At 36.9% G+C, this 23,263-nt stretch overlaps 1 protein-coding gene across 3 annotated transcripts in view; it reads right to left on the minus strand.

Annotated features, from left to right (window-relative positions):
• LINGO2 (leucine rich repeat and Ig domain containing 2) overlaps nt 1-23,263 on the minus strand; it is a 495,378-nt gene that overhangs the window by 96,060 nt on the left and 376,055 nt on the right. The gene's annotated exons all lie outside the window — the stretch shown is intronic.

A 23,263-nucleotide genomic window follows, 5' to 3' on the forward strand; every position in this document is an offset into this window, starting at 1 on the left:
GGAACACAAGGAATGCGTCTAAGGTCCTTTGACAGATGAAGGTGGCTGGAGGCAGTGCAAACTGGGAAGTGGGAAAAGGTGGAGTCTTGTTTCTTAAGAGTAGCTGCTTTGAACATAGGAAGGAAATAAGCTATGCCATGGTAAGATAAAGGAGGACAAGGAAGATAACTTATTCCTTCCCAGACTAAACTGGGGTTGAAGGGAAAGAAAAAAAATTGTCACCGATTCACACAGTGCCTTTATCTGATCAGAACATCTGCTCTTGAAGAAGTTATTGTATGCCTATCAGTACAAATGTGATTCTTAAGATATCTTGACACCAGTGGAACTTCAGGTGAGAGATGTGAGACTGGCAGGACAGATGCAAGCTCTGAAATGGGTTGACCATCAGGAAAGCTGGGTTGGCTTTACTGGAACATAAAGTCTGCATTCAGCATTGCAGAGGAATGTGGCGAAACTGTCAGAGGATGCAGAGCAAAGTGAATGGTACTGGAACATTTTTCACTAATGGCTATTCAAATGCAAAACTAATTTTCACTTTGTCATGATTGTAGTGAGTTTGTTCGCTTTCTGCAGGGTTCTTAGCTCTCATGCATTTTAATATAACAAGTAAACTGTGAGCTTCATTCCTCATATAGGACCTATTAATATATTATATCTCTTCTCCTTTAAAAATATTATAATAATTAATAATTATTATATTACAATAACATAATAATTAATATATTATAATATTAAATAATAATTATTACAATAATTAATGCTAATATAAATTCTCCCATAATAATAAATTACACTTGTTTTGTCGTGTAATAATCTGAAAACATTCTAATGAATTCTTTACTTTGTCTTTCTACTAGCTTCTTAATTACTCACAAATAAGTTATGGTATTCTCATCTCTACCCTTCAAATCTGTATTTTTCCCATACATGTTGTTATTTATGTACAGATAGCTTTAATGTCATTTTAGAAGAGTTAATTTTTAGCTATCAAAGTCACAAGTCACTTATTCCCCCCCCAAGCCCCCGACAATGATTATATTATTTTGGCAATATCCAACATAGAATGAACAGTTACTCTTAAAATAAAATATGTATTTCAAACATATTTTCTGACACACCACTTCCTGGCCTGCTTTCTGACTTTTGGCAGCATCACATAAATTTTAAAGATATACATGGCCAAAATTTCAAATACTGGACTGGCACCTCAGCTCTTGCTGCATTATTTTTCCTTATAACTTACTATGCCTGCTTTCACAGCTATCCTTCTCTGTGAGAAAAATGGTTAATCCCAATGACTGTAATCAGAAATAGAAATAAACTATTTCAGAGTCTTATAAAAACCTTACAAATCTTGAGCCTCATTTCACAAACTTGTTTATTCACTCAAATCCAGAAAAGTGTGCAATGATGCTCCGGAGCTTGTACACATTGGCACAAATCAGGATGCAAACAACAGAGCTTGCAGTAAAACATTTCATTCTCAAAGTTTAGAAGCATGAGAAAAATAAGAAATAAGGAACTTATACAAGTTGTGTGATCTGAATATTAGCTTTGCCATCCTAAACTATGCATTCCGCATGCATCTGCAGTTTCACAAACCACAACTGTTAGCTCAGCTGCTCAAGCCTTTAGATATATGCTTTTGCAATTGCATAAAATAGCTCAGCTTTATTAACAGGAGCACATATGTGCTCAGAACAAGATTAGCTGCTGCTGTTGTGAAGCAAAAAGACCCCAACAACTCCCTTCCTTCTGCAAACCCAAACCCCAAAACACATACACACACAGAAGCATATCAGAGTCTGTGAGAAGAATATATTTTGAGAAGAATATGGATATGCTACCTGAAAGTTGAAAGAACCATTAAAAACTGACATTTCTGGAATCAGAAGCCAATACTAGGGGAAACATCAGAAAGAAATGACTAAAAAAGGGGTAATTTAAAGCTCCTCAGAGCTCACCAATCCCAGGGCTCTATATCATGTTATAATTACTGTGTAAAGTATATGTAAAGTGTATAATTTTCATATTTGATATTTTTTATAATCATAAAGCAATTCTTCCTAGCAAATCTTCTTAGCTGTCATGCCACGTCATCATGAATGTGTAACAGGAAAATATTGTATAAAGAGATCTAATCACAAAGACCCTTTAAACACTCTCAAATTATAGATAGAAAACATAGAGTAGCCCGCTCCTCTGCACTGCTGTGGCTTTGAGGAAAAACAGAAACATAAGCCTTTCCTGCCCTCCATAGTCTTTGTCAAAGAGCCAAGCCAAGTGACAACTCCAGAAAGCCAATCTAATTCAAAAAGGATAGACTCTGACATCTGTGATTAACAAAGCATCCATTTGGAGGAGACTTGACAGTTAGATGACTGGAGCAGTCCTTACAGAGAAACAAACAGTTGATTTACAAATTACACTTCATTAGTTTGGAGAAGATTAATCTAATTGCAGATGGCAAAATGCAACTAAAACCGCATAATTTTCAGTAAAAGTACCACTAAAACTTAATTTTCCCTACAACTACAAATTTAGAGACGAATGGTTCCCTCCACCCCTCAAACTGGTAATAAAACCCTTCAAAGGAGGTAATAAATTATTATAGTCTAGATGCTTAAGCCAAGTTTAATAGAACTGGGAGGCAGAGCAAAGATGTTTCAGGAACAAACGTATTTAGCCGTATTGATATTTTCAAATATACCCATCATGTTTCTAGGCATATTAGGGATGCAGAGATGATTCTGTATGGTGGTGGTCAAGGAAATTTTTAACCCAAAAGTTTATAGTCAAAACCAAATATAATCCTGAAATTAGAAGGTGTTGAAAGTAACATGGAATTTCAGATAAAACTTTTAAGAAACAATTGTTCAAGTACAGGACTCATTTAACAGGCAAGAAGTCCAACATTGAGAAAGTTATTAATATGGTTCAACAGCTCTGCCTTATAAATTCCTGTCTAGTAGTTTCTTAATTATTAATACAGAGGTGGGCAATTTCAATAAGGAACAGAAGAATTTCTTACAAAACAATGGTACTTTGCTGGTTTGTGAAAGTATCACAAGAAGTGTTTTGTAATAGGGCCTTTGTGTGAATGAATAAATTGGCTCATAAAGACAGAGTATGCTAAATTAGTTCCTTTAATTTATTTTTAATGAGAAGTTTTGAAGACTGTTTTCACCCCAATTTCAAGAAGGAAATTCCTCCTGCAGCTTGCTCTGATATTCTCTTAAATGGAAACCTTAATCAAAAACTGTTCTCTGTATCTGTGCAACTGTCTTCTAGGTTCAAATTCCAAAGGTTTAATCTTCTCTTACAGACTTCCATAACCAGTGATCCTTTCTGTATTTCCTGCACAAGACCAATGACACCTAAGTCATCATATTGACCCTTCTGAGTCAATTGACTTCAGGAAAAGCAAAAGCATACACAAACTGGAGACTGAGAATGCTGATAACAGATGACACCCTAACAATTGATGACATGCTAAATTATTAATACTTTGTCTTCATCTCTAAAGACATAATAACGTAAAACAATAGTAATATATCAACAAAACAAGAGTTATTTTCTTCTCTCCTTCTATTTTCTCTGGCCAGATCTTTTGCTAATTTTTTTGATAAACTGTTTTAAATCTAACTATTTGAAACTTCTCTTCTGATGAGATGTTAAAAAATATTCCATGTCAAGCAGGCAAAAAACAAAGGAATAAGCAATGCACAGTAAGTGCAGAGAAGCTAACTGTAACCATTGCGTGACATTATGTTCATTCATACTGACATTTCTGTTGGTCAAGTGGCAACTTTGGAGTTCCTGAAGTGAACTAACAGTGCAGTGCATGCTTCATGCACATATCCTAATCTTTTTTTAACAACATTGCCACAGAAAAAGAGGAAAGCAAAAACCAGACAGATGCTTAGCATTTAGGCAAAACCAACTCCCATCCTCTGCCAAGAAACAAAGAAAAAACCTGAAACCAACCAACCAATAAGCAAACCCCCAACATCAACAACAACAAACCACAACAACAGTAAAAAAAAAACCCTACAGCAAACCTCATCAAGGAGAACTGATTCATTATGTCAGCTCCTCGGGGGTTTCTAAAACAGATTTGGCAGGGCAGTGGCTTTCTGACATGACTCAGGTTGTTGTATCAGTGATCATCTGATTTGTGTTGTGACAGTTTTCTACAGGTCAGTTCTAGGAAACTACATTGTTTCTGTTCAGCAGTAAAAGACAAGACAATGGAGCAAATATGAAGACACAAGGAGAACTAGTGATCAAGTGATGGCTCTTGTAGCTACATTTCCAACCACAGAGTTATAATTTATGGTCCAAATACACTTCCCTTACATAGGCTGCGCAATGCCTTTTTAAGGAGACCCATTAAGCTACTCGTACTCTTGGTTAATACTCATACTGAAAAAAATGTGGTGGAATTGGTTTCTAAATGACGAATAAATAAGATTTTGATATGATCTCTTTGTTTTGCCTAGAGACCATCATAGTGGAATTTGGAGCATGATGTAGAGCTTTAAATTAGAATTAGTCTGACAATCAACGAACTGAAGAAAACCAATACAGTAAAGATCACTCTTTTGAAATAGTTTTATGTTAGAAGGAAAAATCCAACCTTTATGAAGCAGTACCTGAAAAAAATGTGTTTCAGAGGGGAATCTTTAGTGTATCTATAATCTACTCTGCACCTATAGATCTATGTGCACAGAAGTTATTAACAACATAAATAATGACAGTTAAGTTCTAAGTCAGCTCTACAAATTCTTTGCTAGACAGAAATTATTTCTTCATGTAGGTAAATACCTAACTAGAATAAAGGTTCATTCTGAGCTGATATAAATTGAGTGGCCCAAAAATTATTCTTAATTGGTATGAAGGGATGTGACAATGAAAAATAAAAAAAAAATAATCAAAAAAGCAACAACACCCCCACGTGCTACCCCCAAAAGAAAAAAAAAGCCACACAATCAAACCATCAACAGAAAAACAAGAAAAATAACCAAAACTGAAAAAGAGACTACCAACATAATGCGATATCAGAAACTGTACTGCTCTGTGTATCTTGCTCAAAACCTGGGCAAAAGTATGTGAAAAAATGTAACATGATCTACTCAGGCATCTAGTGTGTAAAAAAATTGTATGCTAAGGAAAGGAACAGGCAGAACAATTTAACAGGAAAGGTAGATGGGAGAACTAATGGGATAACGTAAAGAAAGCAACAGATGCCATGTAATCAGGTATTCAACCTATTGTAATCTCTTGTTTCTTCTCAAAAATAGTTTAGTTCTTTTCCCTAATCTTCCTGTCGAATCCCATGTTCTGAGTAATTCGCACTCAACATAAAGTTCATACACCTATTTAGGGTACTGTTAAATTCCTTTCATAACAAGAAACTATTATCCAAGGCTCATTTAGGCATCATGAAGTATTTGGGTTCAGATATCTGTAGTTCAGATTCATTTGCTCTTGTCAGCTGAGAAATTAAGGGATATTTGTGTTCAAGAACGAAAGCTATGATATTATATTTTAAGGAGATTAATTTTAACAACATCCTTATGCATTTTTAGTGCATGCTAGTGAGATTACACATACAGTAAAAATCTGAACCAAAACTACATTTTAAAAAGAGAAAATTATGCAAAATTATTACAACAGGTAAAGAAGACATCAGTGCAGATGTAGCCCTATCTACAATAATGGCAACACACAGAAAGCTTAGTTTGAAGAACCCAATATTTTCCACTTAGGACTCTGAATACCTCTGAGCCTAAATGTACAATATATCTTAAAAAAATAGAACTTTATTCATTCCAGGACAACTAGAGGAGTGTATCTTGACTGGCATATCTAAAACTGCATCATGCAGCTGGAGACGAACCTCTGAATTCTATCTACCTATTAACTCATGTCAGGATCTTAAATACAAAATCTACAGTATTATTGTGTTGCTTAAAAGCCTACTGAATATTACAGATAATATTTCAAATTTCATATTCCTTCTCTTTTCCTCTCACACACTTTTCCACCTCATATAATAAATGGTGTGTTGAGCATGTGGGCTTGACTGGGAATGGCATATCTGCAATGCAGTATGACTCTATGCTGTAGATTTCACCGTTTGATTTACTTATTCAATCAATTTTTTTATTCTTTTCAAATGCCCATGAATAGATGGTGCAAAACTCAAAAATAGAGTCCCTTCTATGATTACTACCCTTGGAAATTTCTGTTTAACCGTGTAGAACTGTATCCAAGCAGAACCCTTAAAACTGGCAAAATTTCAAAGTGAAGAGACATTTACCCTGGTTCACCCACTTTGTCTACTGTTGCAAAAGATTATCTGTCAGTAGTTGATGTGGACACATACCCTTCACTAAGGAACATAACTTTTTCTTCTTTACATGGGAGGGAATGTTCATTTCCTAATAGCAGTAAGTGATCACAGTCATTTTATTTCTAGAACTATTTCAATGTCCAAGGTGATATATTACTCAGTTTTTATATTACAATAGATTCAAGGATTGCATTTGCTTTCAAGTATCATATATCATAGTTGAAATATAGTAGAATTGATGCTTTCCCTGCAGAGTAGTCCTTAATCCTCTGTAGAGGTCTTGACTTTCAGAGATTTTGTGGATGTTACTGAAAATGTCGTGATGAAAGATGTATCCTATGACATCAGAAGAAGAGTCAAAAATGGAACCTAAATGTACAAATTTAAAGCATAAAGCTTGGAACCCCTACACTTACTATTTTTCTACATTATAGTAAAAATAAAAGTTATTTTGTATTTGCATAGGACTTCTCTGTCTGTCTGATTTTAACTAAAATGGAAGTCCGTGGAAAGCAGAGGAAATCCACTGTTAGGATTAATATCTTAGTATTGCTTCTACTGGTATTATTTCTATTGCTTTCTTTTGCTGAAGGCAGGTCTTCAAATTGTATGTGATTTACAGTGCTCCAGGCTGATCTTTGGGTAATAACGAATAAGCCGGAGGAACATAGTGATGAAATGCCATGGAGGGGATCAAAGGACAGCACAATACATCAGGCCAGCAGGGACCTCAGGAGGTCCTGGTTCAGAGTAGGCTCAGCTGTGGTGTTTGACCATGTTGCTCAGGGCTTTATTGCACGCAGTTTGGAAATCCTCCAAGGAGAAAGGCGCCCTAGCCCTGCTCCCTGGTTGTCCTTGTGGGGAAAATACTTGTCTTAAACCTTGAAACTCTTCCTGTTTTTTCCAGTGTCTCTCATTCTCCCACCAGGCATCACTGTGAAGAGCCCAGCCTCATCCTGTGAACCACTTCTCTATGTACTGGGGTGCAGTCAGGTGCTGTGAAGACATCTCTGCTCCCACTGAACCAGCCCCACAGTTTCCCTTTACAGGGTAAGTGTCCCAACCTTGCTGTTCCACTGAGATCCTCCAATTTGTTGATGTTTCTTCTGCTATCTGGCCCAAGCCTCATGGTTCACCCTCAGCCAAGCCGGCTGAAAGTTCCCCCATCACATCCTTCTCTCTCACATGCCCAGAGATGTGCTCCAAAAGGACTTGGTCTGTGAATATTCTAGGAGCTGTAGTGAGGCTGTACTGTCCACTTAGTCTTTGGCACCCCTACCAGCTCTCAAAGCGTTAACATTTTTAAATAACACAACTAATATGTTTGGAAAAAATAGGTAAGTTTCTTCACTGGAACTCACAAAGCAGACAAGTTTCAAGCTAAGAACATGTGAAAAGTAATGGGCCTAAGCTGAACCTAATTAAGTTCATTAGTTGAACAAATAGAGAAAAAAAAGTAATTAGGACCTCTCCACTAGCAACACGCTTGACACCAGATAATTAGCCTTTTGGAAAAGTACCACAGAGCATTGCAGTGCTACAACTATGTAGGTTTTCAGACTAACTTAAAAAGATCTGCACAATGGAGTCATCAATGTAATGATTTCCCAGAGAACATGAGAGGAATGACCAATAAAGAGCACTTTATTGGGAGTGGAAAGATCCATTTCTAACACACTCTACAACAGGACCAAAGACCCCAAACACTGCTTCAATACGTATTTGCAATCTGACTGTATAATCTGTTTTATAACAATGGTATGAAGAACCTCTAATTTTTGGGGAGGGCAGGGGCAGCAGAACTGTGCTTTAGTCACATTATTAGTGCCTTACATGACTCCTATCAAATCAGTATTAGCAGTGTCAAACTCTCCTCGGACCAACTTTCAATAAAAAAAGATCCTTAGTTAAAATTTGAGGGCAGGCCAAGCAAAGGAGGGGAGAAATGCCAACCTGTAAATAGTGTGTTTCTATTTCTCAGTTATTTGGAGCATTGTCTGGCATTGGGGCCTATTTATTAGGATAAAGCTTGAAGCAGAATACATATTAGTTTACTGTTATGAAGGAATGCTGCATTGTTTACAGTTTATTATGCCCATGAGTGCCATAATGACTTTTTACCTGTATTAAATGTGTGTTTTTGTAATGAAATGCATGCTCTTGTGCCTTAATGAGCACTCAGACATAATTTATAATCAAACATTATGAATCTGCAATTGCTACATTCCCTATGCCCACATAATAGCTTCCAATACAAAGCACAACTTTATTTCTGGTGGATCTGTCACTCCAGCCTACTGGAGATTTCCTAGAGCCAAGGTATGTGCAGTTGTCTGTTTCGTGTCCTCTAAAGCCTGACAGAAGTGCAGGTATTTGTTTCCAAAGAGGAACAAAACCTTGATAACCTTGATAAGTTTGAAGATTGCCAGTAGAAAAAAGAGAAAAGGAATGACAGCTTTTCATTGATTTCAACAGTACAATGTTTAATATCAATTCTGGGAGACAAGTTTGTAACTACAGTTTCCTCATTTGTAACAGAGCAAATTTGTACACTTCTAAAAACCAGTGCAAAAACTGGAACTTAAAGTGGCACAACTGATTAATTAGATAGACTTGTGTCATGAAGTTTGGACAGCTGAGAATAACCTAGTATCTCTTTACTGTATCTGGTCATCCAAACTCATACTACGTATTTTGACTATTTCACACAAAACTTGGTTTAAGATCTTATAGCTAAAGTGCTTCAGCCTTTTTTAGCTTTTCTGATGTTGATGGATATCACTATAGGTTTTCTGTATATCAGATATTCCTCTGAACATGTTTTACCTTGAGCTATGTTACTGTATGATATATATTAGAAATATCATCTATTTATAATGACAGGAACCAAAACCTCCTGTATTTGTGAATTACTGTAGTTAGAAATATTTTCTGTCGCCTCATTATAAATAAGGAAAATCCAGTTAGCTAAGCTATATCACTGCGAAGAAATTAGGAGTATTATAGATGATTGATCAGATTCTCATCCTTTATGTATGTGAGAGGATACAGGGATGTGCAATAAGTCAACTCATTTTACGCCTTTGCAAATAACTATTTTCTTGTCTCTTTTTATTTCTGTGTATATAGCAATACATAGGTAATATATATCAAATGACTGTTTTCAAATAGAATCCGTGAATCTAAATGCTTCTAAGAGCCACAGGGGCATATTTATTCCAAAGAGTGAATCCGAAATGACACAGCTAATGAGTATGTCCTTGAAGGACTTAGGCTGCATTTATGCATATGTAATTTGGTTACTACGGATTCATTAAGGAAAGGGAGAGATGCCCATATTACCTGAAGCCTATTTGAAGAGAACATCTGTTTTGTTAAATGGAGAGCATTTTGGAAATGAGAATGAGCAAGAGACCTTGTCTTTGAACATGGAAAGAAAAGAAGGAGGAAGACAGAGAAGTTAAGTACCAATATCTGCTAACATGATTTGTGCAAGAAAAACACATAAAACTGCGTGTTTTCTGAGCTGCCTGGACCAACCCATATATTCAAAAATGGGAATATTCACCAGGCCATTAGAATGTACAGAATAAAAACTAAGATGTTTTTCCTATGATGCATTAATCTCCAACCCAATACTTACCTCTTAGGTAATCCATACCTGCTCATTTGTTCAATTGTACAATTATTTCAGCATTCTGAAAGGGGCATTTGAAAAGAGGCCAAGACAAAGCTTTCAGCCAGATGTTCTGCATCTTTATATAGTGTGACTGCAATGGATCCCACAAAGATTCAATCTGGCACTTTGGAGTGAGACTATTTGCATATAATACGGCTGTGACAACTTCACCTCCACTTCCCTTCTAAGGCAAATAGACATACAGTTACAAGCAACCCATGCAAGTCAAGTATATTTCCCTATATGCAATGGCTGGGTACATAACAATATATTTTGTAAAATTAAGTTCTGCAGAATGAACAAGTAACAAGGTATAACCAAAGGAATATAAATAAATAACCATATGTATAAATAAAGGAAGAATGTCCAACAAACTCATGTATGGACTGATACAAACCCACACTTTTCTAATGGCTAGTGGTTTGTCAAGACTCTGATGGGATTTTGCTTTACCACATGGCTTAGCAAGATCTGCAGAAACCAGAGTGTGGATGCAATGAGTGCTGATCATCAGAAAATCCAAGCTGTGGACAGCTTCTCTACGATTCTTCAGATGAAGTTCAATACTCTTGCATTATAAGCTTGGCTTTTGTATATTAATCCTTCTTAAGGATAGAAGCTAAAAAGAACTTCTGATCCACTCTCCACCACTGAAACAAGGGACTCCAGTATGACACAAAGCAGTTTATGGATAAATCAGTTATATTCTTATTTTGCATTTTGTGCTATTTTACCACATTTCTACCATATTTCAAAAAGTAAACAATTCTGTGTTTTTTACTTTTGACCTGCTATTAAAATGTCAAAGTTTTCCCATGGAAAAGTAAGAAAGAGTATAGTTTTCCAGTTCTGCCTTACGCGTTCAGACAGCAAATCACCAAGGGAGGACTAATCTTGTGAAAAGCTTATGTTATACTGTGTCCAATACAATTCCTTTTGTGAAGTTAAGGAAGGTGTAAGATATCCCACTGCTTTCCCCTTCTGCTCTATTGAGACAGTGGATGAGTCTTTCATGTTTTCATGGTTATAATTATAATGTAATGATATTTTCATATATACCAGAGCTCAGATTTTTAATTAAAAATAGGTCCTGAGCTGCAGCACAAGCACTCTATGAATGTGAAAAATTATTTCTTGGTTATGAGGTTTTAATCATGTGTCAACCTGAAACATGACAGGAAATGCATAAACACTTTGTATCTCTTCTTCATTCAAATTAAAAACACTACACAAATTAAGCATGAGTCATATGTATAAGAGTGCAAGGGATAAAAATTCAGACTCATTGCAGGTTGGTCATGAGCAGATAAGTACCTGCTGTCACAGTCTCAAGCTTTCCCAGAATTGTATCTCCCATCCATTTAGGCACTTAGACCAACAGGGAAAAGTAGAAAATAGAGAAGGATCAAAGGCAGTGTTGTTTGTTTTATAGGTAGAATAAAATAAACAAATAAACTGTTTGGTCAATATACTAGAAATAAATCAAAAACCTTCAAACCTCCAAAGTGAAGAACTTCAATTTAGTTTATGAACTCCACACAAAAAGAAGGTAAATCAAAATATCACTTTTCCTTTTCTATCTAATGATTCATCACTCCCTTAATATAAGTATGTTGTCCTAAAAATAAATTAAATATAGGTAAGATTAAGTGAAAAGTGAAATTTGCATTTAATGTCTCCAGTCTGTTGTAGTGTTTATGGCAAATAAGATGAAAGAGTAAGTGAGGAACCCAAGTAAATGTGCACTTCTTATCAGATTAACTTCTCATCCCTTTCCAACAACCATGAATGTATGCCATAAACATGCAACTGTGTTTTGATGATGGAAAGTCTACCTTATTACTCACTGCTACATACAATTAGAGAAGAAAAACTGAAATAATTCTGAACATTACCTAGCAATGAATTTTAAATGAGAAAGACATTACATCCAGTAACAGAGTGGTGGTAAATGGAGATAGACTTCTTAGTATTTTGGTTCCCATTTTTTTCCAACTCCCATATATTTATTTCTTAAAATTCAGCTATGGAAAGCAATAAAGTGCAATTTGTCTTCCTCTTAACTTCAGGTTGTGAACAAAAATAATACTTTTAATTTCAACTTTCAGCCATCATACTCTTTTTCTCTGTTCTAGAGAGTGTATTCCTACTTGAAAATATTTAATTCCTTTTCTTTCCCTCTGAAAAACTGGGAGACATCTTCCTTATTTTGTTAAGGTAGAGAAAAAGCCCTCTTCAACTGGCTGACTGGACTGCACTGATTGAAATTGATTTCCTTCTCTAATTTGCTACTTTTTTAACTGTGCGTCTTCCTTTTATATGATGAGAATATTGATCAGTGAATTGATCAATTATTGATTGAATGGTGAATTCCAAACCTTCAGGACTTTTCTTTCCTTTTTTCTTACAATCAAGACGTATACTTCCCCCTGTTACATGCACTATTGCAAGGATAGAAAGCAAAGGAAAATAATCAATAAATGAAAAACTTTTGTTTCATGGATTGAAAGGCACAGCAGACTTCTACCGAAGACACTCTGTGAAAGGCATAACTGTACATAGTGAAAATGTTTCCACTAGGCATCTGGGGTTGGCTGCCTCAGGCCTTTGCTAAGCAGTCAAAACATCATTCCTCATTTGGGAAACTCTCCCTCTATTCCCAGCTGAGATTCTGATCACTGTGCAGTCACCCTCTTGAAAAGCCATTTTTGCCTGTTATCTGTTTTGTATTCTGAAGTTCACTCAGCTTGTGATTGACATCTCACGCCTCCAGCATCACTCCTACATCAATAAGCTCTTAGCACTGGCCTAGCCGATTGCCATGGTCTCACCCTTCTGTAAAAGGCAGAGTGTTTTCCCCCTACTCCGTAACTCCTTTTGTCTCTTCAGCCCGCACCACTAATTCTCAAAGGAGTGTTAAATCTAATGACTTCAAAATGCCAGGACAGGAGAAAGGAAAGCCTCCATAGAAGCAGTCTTTTTTAGTACTGATGGACAAAGTACTTTGTTTCAAACCATAGAGAACTGAAGTTATTTTGCTAGGGCGGCAATAGTGTAAAAAAAAAAAAAAGCAGAAAATGAACCCCCAGAACTGGTTAATACGTTAACAGCATCACTGAAAATAAGTGAACCCACAGGAAGCCTAACAAACAAGTTGAAGTGCAAAAAGCAAGCAAGAAGAGTTTTACTTACAATCACAGGAAAACTATAAAAGCTTTCTAGAAACACTTTAATAGTAACATACATTACATTCAAGATCAGATTTTTACTATTTGAATTCTAAATAATACATGAATCATTGGTTTATCAAATTGATTTCAGTGAAGAAGCTCCAAAATTAACAATGGCAGATTGAGACCCAAGTTTAGAAAAAATTATAAATACTCAGATGGACAAGTATTTCATGAATGAAGATGACTGAAAGTGCAGGACTGGTGGGAAAAAAAACAAGTTTCTGACAAGCCAGGAAACAATTTTTTTTAGAAATAGTGATTGAGTAAAAATACTTGTTAAATGGACTTAACTCTTAATGTCAGGAGTGGCAAAGTTTCAGCTCTGTCCCTTTATCATGTAAAAGATAACATGGAAACAGCACTTCAGGGGAAATTAAACTATACAGTCTGCCCAATAAGAGGTTAGGGTTGCAAGAGGCACTTAGATGATACTCTCATGCACGTGGTGTGACTCTTGGGGACCATTCTGTGCAGAGCCAAGGGTTGGACTCGATGATCTTTGTGGGTCCTTTCCAACTCAGTATGTTCTGTGATTTTGCAGTCCTTGTCTTCTTAAGCCTGTTGTGCCTGTGCAGGGTGTTCCTCAGCTATCAGAGATGGCAATGCACATGGCAGACCGTGCATCACAGCTGTGCCCTTCAGTTTTGGGGAACTCAGCCTTATTCAGCCCAGATTTTTAGTGTGCTTGACCATGTTATTTTTGGATTGGATTGGTTTGGTTTAGTTTGGTTTTTTTGTGGGTTTTGTTTGTTTGTTTGGTTTGTTTGTTTTGTTTTTCCTAAGAGTGACTCCAAGTAAGAAGTAAACGGGTCAAACCAGTTGCACTTACATATCTGGCAAGAGAGAAAAAACCTCACATCCTTTTTTCCAGTGAATGTTAGGACAAATGTTACAGTGTTACTTCTGCAGTGTCTGAAATGCTTTTCATTTTCAGAAACAAGAGAGTGAACACCAATTATGTGGGATAGAGTTCTTTTTTCAGGGGCTTTATAACTGAATAAGACCAGAAGAGCAAATGTGATGGTAAAGTCATTTTGCTGTTTTGGAAAACTGCTGCAAGGAGATTATCTTTTCAAGAAAATTCACTGAATTTGTAAAATAAAGCAGGTAAAAGGAAGAGTTACCCCCACTCTTTTTCAAACCAAGAGTCAGAATACAATTTTTTATTAACCTTATTTAGTGTTTGAGAAAGCTGTAAGAACAATTTCTTTGCTAAACTTTACACAATATTTCTAAAATAGTGGGAAGTCTTCAAAAAGTCTTCATGATGTGACCCACACCTTCCTATCTTCAGTGTGTGAACCAAAATTTACTTGCTTTGGAAATTTAGAGGGAGTTTCAGATATGTGTGCTAACATTTTACCCCATCTATTCTTGCAGCTGAACTATTTTTAGCACTATTTCTATTAGATATTCTTCTCACAAACATTGTCAGCATTGGTTAAGCTTTTCATTGTAGACAAAGCTCAGCAGTGCTAACTAAACTAAGACTTTTCTTCTCTGATAAATGAGCTCACCGCTGGCTATCCTATATATATCCCATTATTCTCTCCCAGGAAGCAATAGATCAGGAAAAGTAGTTATTTTCTACATGAGCTTTCTTAGAGTGGTGAAAAAGAAATCTTTGGTATATCTCAATTACTTTTGGATTTTTATTTTATAGAATGATAAGAGAAATTAATTCTGACATTTGAAGGACTTCACAGGAAGTTATCTTAAAATAGCCATCACTAAAAACGCTAACCTGAATAAGTCCTTACTTAGCAGAAAATGATACAGATTTGTGGGACCTGAATTTTGACAAGCAAGCAAAACCAGTTTACTGACAAATAGATTTGGACAGTGAATTTAATGAGGAGCTTTTAATTAAGTAAACTCTAAGGTTTATAGAACAAGGATGATATTGCTGAGATTCATTTTTTTTACTGGTGGAGATTCAAAATGGAATATATTTATGTTATATATATTTCCAAAGGAAGCTTATCATGTCATTTCATATAAGCATGATTTCAACATAGATACCATTTTTTTTTCTCCCTTTGAATGACCCCTCAAAGACTGGAGAATCCATCTAGTTCCTATAATGAATTGGCATTTCATGTGGGGCTCTTTCTGCAATAAACTGTCTGACTGGATCTCTACTGTACCATATAAAAATGAACACGACTTAAGCTCTGATTTTGAAATATAACTCTGCAGTATAGTCCAACAGATTAAAAGTATTTTCTTTTTTTCTAATGTCTTTGTGCTAGAACTTGTAGTTTACTGTGTCATTTATTACTGCATGTATACATTTCATTAAAATACTAAATGCGTAAAAAAAAAAAATTAATGATACACTCTTATTTGCAGCAGGCAGAGAAGAGGAAAGAAGAATGTTCCAAAGATGGCGAGAAGTGTAAGAAAGATAACAGAGACATTTGGACGCTGATTAATGCCTTAAAACTTCATCATTCCAGACAAGTCGAACTAATTTTGTTAAAAGACAGTTATAGAATTGTTAATGCATGGTTTACAAAGCTTTGTACCCCAGTTTTATCAAGTTTTAATATGTTTATTCCCTCATGTTTTATTCCCCTTTTCTGATTGGCTAGAATTTGCTGCAATGCAGTACTCCCATATTTGCTATTGTTCCTCCCCTGAATGCCCTTATTTGGGCATTTCCTCTCCCCTTTATTCTAATAAGACCTGAACTCCTCCTCCCTTTTCCATATATGGTGTGTCTCCACCCCCAGTTCTGGGACCTTCCCCATCCTACCCTATATAAGTGAGTCCCTGACAAGAATAAAGTGCGATAGCTTGGAGCAGCCTTCTACTTCACTTGAACCCCTTTGTACTGTTGCGTGGTCCTTTCCATATTCCGGACTGCAGCACTTATTTCACAAAAATTTGACACAGTGCGATTGGAAACACAAAAAAGCTGAATAGCTCTATATTGTGAAAAAAACCCAAACTTATTTTTTTCACTATCTGAATAACAGTGCTGTGAAAGGCAAAAGATAAACAGTGAGAAGCTGGGTGTTCAATCTCAGACAGAGCTAGGAACAGCACACAGGTGGGGTCTGGAAGTTCACTTGCTTAAGCTAGTTACAATATGATGTGTTTTGCATGACTGATAGGAGGTCATTCATCTTACCACTTACTCAGCTTGGGAAATTTATTTAACCTTTCTAAATCATGAGTTAAGAAATAGCTTGGCCATGCCCCTTTTTGCAGCCAGTGTTCATCCATTGATGCAGGATTAAGAGAAAGCTGAGGCAAGCAAATGAAGAGGATAAATCAACAAGAGTCATCAAGAAGTCTGGCAAACACAATCTATCAAGAATGAATGAAGGAACAGTAAAAAGGAGAAAAGCAATTAAAGTTTCTTGCTGGAGTATGGCAACATCTTGTTTCTTACCCAGAGCTTAGCTTTACATGCATTTCATCTGTCTACATCTACCCTATTGGCTCTACAGAAAGTTAGCAAACTTGTCTCATTAAGGGCTACATGTTCTGGAGCAATGTCTTAGCATTTGAAATATTTTATTTAGTCTGCAGCAACTGGGAAATAAACCAATTTAAGTTATTTAGTATCAAAGATAACTCAGGTTATGTAGTTGTTTAGGATTTGAATTATTTTGACTTATCAACCTATCTTTGTAGTTTTTGTAAGTATTCTATAGAGAAAAAGAGAATTATGCCTCTTACAAATACCAAACTATAATCATGTCTAGAGCAACATGCTGCAAACACACAAATATATTTCAAGTCCTTCATCTGACTTCTGACAGAAAGAAAGCCTGCAGAATACGGGATAGGAGGGATTTGGAAAATAGTGTTGATAATGGTAAAGATTTCCACATCATACATGATTTTCAATATCTGAATTACTTTAATGCAAAACATATGATAAAAATAAATATGTCTAGTTTTCTGAAAGCTCTGTATAATCCTCTAGCAAAAATGCTGGTGTAACTTCACAAAGTCTAACTAGGAGGCAGCATACACAGTTTGTACTTAACAGGTACAAAGCAAACAAAGTGGTTATTTCTAGGATACGAAAACTACCTAAGCCATGAAAGCCATCCCACCAGATGTTATAGGTGATCAAAGGTTTACACTGCTTCAAAGCAAAACAGAAAAAACTTATTGAAAAGACAACCACTATGGGTTGCTAAACAAACAAAGGATATCTTCAACTCATGCTCTTCCTAAATTGCAGTTGTTTGGAGGCTGGGCAAATACTCATGGAAGCACTGTATAGTATTGCTCAGAGTCTATATTCTTCTTGAGAAATTGTTTTTTGGTCATCAGTAGGAATGGAATGCTGGGACTGAGTGTTCTTCAATCTGACCTTGTTTATCTATGCTTATAGTCTCACGTTTGTTTCAGTTTTTCTGACTCTTTCTACATTGTAATACTATTCTTCCTTTATTAGATTGTTCACAAGATTAATTTATTTATCAGAGTCTCATCATATATCACTGCCATTGTCCTTTATTTGATACGAAATCTGCAGGGCTCATAGAAGTTTATTCATATGACTTAGGGACATTCCCTGTTCTGTATGACTTGTTGTGCAGAGGAATCTTCCTCCTACCCTAAGTAATTTCATTGTTGCCATGAAGTTGACAAGGTATTCATACCTTGTCACTGGAATACAATAGCTACTATTACAACCTATGTGCTTCACCAGAAATTAGGCTCATCTTAGGCAATTTTTTTTTTTTTTGGACATTGTGGAAATATATTGCACATACTGTTTTATTTCTCAAGATAGTGTATTATATAGAGTGAATTTTCTTTCCATCCAATACCTCATTACAAATCCTTAGACAAGTTTGAAATAATGCAATCAGTGTGCACATGCAGGCCCACATACAGAATTCTCTGTGCTCTCTAAGAATATAAATTTGTAAATTAGCAATTTTATCTGCCAGTCCAAATATCTACACATACAGCGACCTATTTACGTATTTTGATTTGCACAGAACTTCTTCAATTTTTAATATGTTCTATTGAATGATGGGTAATACTAATTTCATTTCAACTTACACCATGAAGTAAGCATAAAACCAGAAAATGACAGGAGATTTTCTCATTACAGTTGAGAACACTATCATACAGGAGAAAGAAGAGGATGTTTTTACTCGCTCCTCTAACATAATTTTCACTGTGTTCCTCTGCTGAACAGTTGAGTCTAAATTTTGGGTCAAATCACAATTTTGTTGTGGTATTTTGGTGTTTGGGCTTTTTTGTTTATTTGTTTGTTTGTGGGTTTGGGGTTTTATTTTTCCCACAAATGTAATAAAATTTAAAAAGTCAAACTGATCTTGAGTTGATAGGGAAATTGCCAAGCATGTAACCTAGTCATAAAAGAGACAATATGAAATAACCTTCCCCTTCAAATTTTCAAACAGTGAAACTCTACATGAAGAGATAAAAGAAATAATTGCTTGAAGAACAGCTACTCAGAAAGCATTTTTAACAATGTATGGATGTGTCACTAACTCCTAACTGCTGTCAGAATAAATTTTCTCTTGAAAAATGGTTATGTTTAAGTGAAATTTGTGTTTTTCAGTTTTTAATGTAGTAGGCATCAAATGAAAATTAATGGCATACATTGACGACTCATGAGTTTGAGAGGAATGTAAAAATTATTTCAATATTTAGGTGACTTAAGTTATTGTAGGTTCTGCTAAGACAAATTATTGCCTAATACTCTATTCCTTGCATATAGATCTTTTGCCTGCCATCCAGTCAAGAAGGACATTTCTATGTATTGTCCTGCTTTACTGTACAGTGGAAAGAGATACAAAATTTCCCCATCTCTAAGGGGATTTTCCCCATGGAATACTTCATACCTGTATATATCTAAATAGAAGGTTAAAGTAGGTTAAGCCTATATTGTTTTGATTCTTTACATATCTTCTTTGTATGGAACTTTTAACCTTCTCATAAAAAGGCAATTCCGGTTTGATATTATTAATTATGCAAATGAGGCACAGCTATGAATAGCACACCTGAAAGAGAACAGGTGATCAGCAGAGCTATTTTGGCAGTGACGGGTCTGCTTAGGATCCTGGCTTAGGAACAGTCTGTAGATCCTGTTGTCAGCACTGGATTCACCATGATGACATGCTGATGTTCTCAGAGACAGAAAAGATGCCCAGATAGCATAAGAGATAAGGCTTGTTTTACACCACAGGGAACCAAACATTGAGAGTTTTTTTATGGAGGAGAGGACCTCACTCACTGATGTACAGAGCAACCCTTGGCCTGTCAATTGATGTGACAAGAGGCACTAATCCTTCTCTCATTAGCCTACAAAAAAATACTTTGAAGTCCTATCTGAGAGAAGTCACCTGCACATTTGTGTAAAACACAAGACACCTGCATGCTTTTAGGGGCTTGTGGAAGACCATCTCTGGGTGTGCAAGTCAAATCCAGGTGATGAATGACTTCAGAAGAACAGTTGTATGTGAATCTATCTTATATTTCTGAGAAGGTTTGAAGGGATGGGTTAAATGTACAGTTCATAAAAAATATCTACATGGAAGATTGTTTCTGCTTCCCCCCAGTGTGTTCATTGTAGGTCCAGAGATAAATCACAATCAAGTGGGTTATTCCCATGAGGTAATTCAGGAAATGGGTAGTGTTAGCTTGGTGTCATGGTTTGAAAAGGTCCAAAATCTAATTTTGATTCTTAGCCCCTCCCCCCCCACATCTCAACCCCATGTGAGATGGGTTTTCCAGACAAAAACACGAGACTCAATATGGGGGAAGGAATATATTACAAAGACTATACAAATAAATAAATACTATAATACACTGCATACAATCTTAACTCTATATCTATCTCTACCATGACAGTAATATTTACAATGGGCCAAATCTCTTCTCCCTCTAAATAAAAGTTCAGGAGAGAAGAAGAAGAAAAGACCCCTTCCAGTCTCTGAGCAACAGGTGTCTCTCTAGGCAGCAGGCTTTCTTCTTCTCTTTCAGGCAGCAGTAGTAGTTGCTGGCTCTCTGCCAGCACACACGAGGGAGGTCTTCCAAGCCTCTCTCGGCCCCCGTCTTCAAACAGGGGGTCTTTCCATGGGCTGCGTAACCCCAGACACGGCCGCTACACCACGGTCATATCACGAAGCACCGGGGTCTTCGTGACGGTCTGGTATCCTCAGGGGAGATCAAGCCCCTTCATAGAGCTTCTGTGCTCTGCTTCAAAGATGGCTGCCAGCTTCTCTGAAGCTGGAGCAGGGGGGGCCAAGGTCACCCCACACACACACACATTCCTTCGGCCGTCCTGGCTTATCTCTCAGGAGGTCATGAGCTTCCTAGCTCCTCTCAGTAGTGCATACTGCACTTTAGGACTCCTCTCAGTCCACCACCCCCTCCTCTTTCTCGGAGGGGTTTCTAGCGAGTTTGGGGGTTTTGGTTTATCTAGTTCTTACCCCGCGAAACTCTGTTCCTGCTGCTGGCTTGGTTCTCTTGTCCTGTTGCTGCTTTTCCTTCTCCTCAGACACCTCTGTGTCTGCCTTAGCTGCATACCGGCTTGTGTTGTTCTTTTTGGTCCTTATCAGTTGGCTCTTTGCCACTGCTCTTCGGACGCTGCTGTCTCCGCTGCTGCTCCGTCGCTGCTCCCAGCGTCTCCCACTTCTACTTACAGGGGAGAAAACTCCCCCAGTTTCTAGCCACAGGCACTCAGTCCAGTCTGATACTGTTTCGAGTCCCTGCAGCCCCCAACCGGGGCTGGGGGGGCAGAGGCCCCCAAGGGGCCGGAGCCCCTTCTCCTCGTGGCTCACCACAACATGGCCACCTCTTCTTCTCACAACAAGTATCACTGCTTCTCTTCCGGTCTCCAGAGATATGTTTATATTTTGCAGGAGCATTGATTGGGTCAAGCCCCAAGGGTCACCACCCTCTGGGGGTTACCACTTTCAGCTTCAGGGGGAAACCTGGTTCAAACCACTACACTTGGCATCAGTGAAGTCTTACCGTGGTAGAAAGGAAACTAATTGGTTTTCTCTTCCCTTAAGAGCCAGACTTTCACAACACCAGCAATATACTCAATATGATGCCATGCCAATCCCAGAAGTGAATTATCTATTTATTACACTATGTCTTACAACTGGTTTCTGGTTTTCAGATAGCTTTCAGCTAGTTCTCACAAGATAGACTACAAGTGAAGATGCATGGCTAAAAACAAACTATCAAAAAATATTTTCTACACCTTGGAGACTGGATGAATGAAGGGAAACTTGAATGCATACAGATAAAACTAAACCATTATAAAAGCAACTAAAGCAATTATTCTGTCTTCTGTGCAAATAATGTTCCAAATCCTCTTAAAAAAACTTGAGTGTTGCAAGTTTTTATTTTTGTCACTTTCATACTCTGTAAAATACAAAATAAAATATAAAGTCAGTGAACAGAGATAAAACAAACTAAAAGCTATTTAGTCAGTGAAACATGATTTCTATTTGATGCCTTACTCACTTCCCTTTCTGTAGAAACTCTATCTCACCTAAAACCTGCTGCCACTACAATCTTCCCAGTGTTTGTCCACTTTTTGACCCTTCCCTGTCCTACGTCCCATATTTCTTCTCATCAGTCTGAAGATTAAAACTGAAAAAAGCTGAACCCTTGCAGCTCACCATACCTGAACATGTACTGCAGCAACCAAAGCAGATGCCCACTAGGCTCAGATGCCATCCTTTGCCTCCATGGGGACATCAGTCTGGGACTCTTCTCTCTACCCACCATTGACTTAAAAAAAAACTGTAGAAATTTGAATCTTTGATGCATCTGGCCTGTTGTATTTGATTCAAACTGGTTAACTCCATGTTACTTCAGGAATAAGGGTGAGGAAAAGCAACTGATTCTGTACAGTTGTTTCCTTAGGCAAGCGCAATGCCAGGGATACCGATGCACAGCACAGGGTCATAAGGCAGAAGCTCATGAACCATTCAAATGTGTTCAGGCACTTCTTAAATGTCTACTACTGTATAACACAGAGATGGAGCAACGTAGAGACTAAACACACTGAACACTTTTTCTAAAAATGCCTACAAAATTATATTCTATGACACCTTCACAACAAACACTAACCTATCGTATAGAAAAAATCAGAGCATCTGCTGTTCCATTTCTCCAGTGCTGGTCGTCAGAACTGCCTACTGCTTCTTCTTTCTTTTGGGGGAACCCATATACCCAAGAATGTACTAAAATTTGACTTTCAATTACCCAGATTGACATTAATATCTATATTTGTTGATTTGAGGTTAGTGTAAACACGGGAAGGTCCCTGTTTTGGAGATCCTGCAGGGACCTCTTGCTCTCTTCCAACAGCAAGTTTTGTGATGCAGGATCATTCAAGTAATCTATTAAACATATTCCAGGGATACAATTGCTGTTGATACACCACCTATTTGGCAAAAGGATCTTCATAATGGTCTATTACAATCAAACCTGATTTCTCCTCTCTCTTATCATCACAGAAGAATAATTGTGACAAGTGTTATTTTATTTCTTCAAAATTAGGAAGAGGCATACACTGACATGTTTAGTTTTTGATGCCACTTCTTATAAAATTTTGCTGTTATGGGGACTATGTATAGACTATGGGCTTTAGAGAGTAGATGAGTGATTTTTTATTTTTACCTTGTAAGGTAAGTAAAATTTTGTAATTAAAAACCTCTGAAGAGAACAGAATACAGTGAAGAGTTTGAGCAGTGTAAGGAGGAGTTTTCCTTCCAAGAGCAGCTAAGCAAGCTGCATTTGAGTTCAAGTAGATGTTTTAATGAAGAGCAATAACTTACATTTCTTCCTAAAAGTAATTTGAAATGGTATGAGACCAACACAGGAAATTTCATTCAAGCTGAACAGAATTCAAAACCTGGCCCAGTTCACTTTCAGATTGTTACCCAGAGACAACTGTATAATAGCAAGGCAACTCGAGGTTCAAGTGCTTTTCAGAGCATCTTGTTGTCATACTTACAATATCAG

This window comes from Neopelma chrysocephalum, unplaced genomic scaffold (assembly GCF_003984885.1).
Source record: "Neopelma chrysocephalum unplaced genomic scaffold, ASM398488v2 Primary Assembly neopelma1_96737, whole genome shotgun sequence".
NCBI lineage: Eukaryota > Metazoa > Chordata > Aves > Passeriformes > Pipridae > Neopelma > Neopelma chrysocephalum.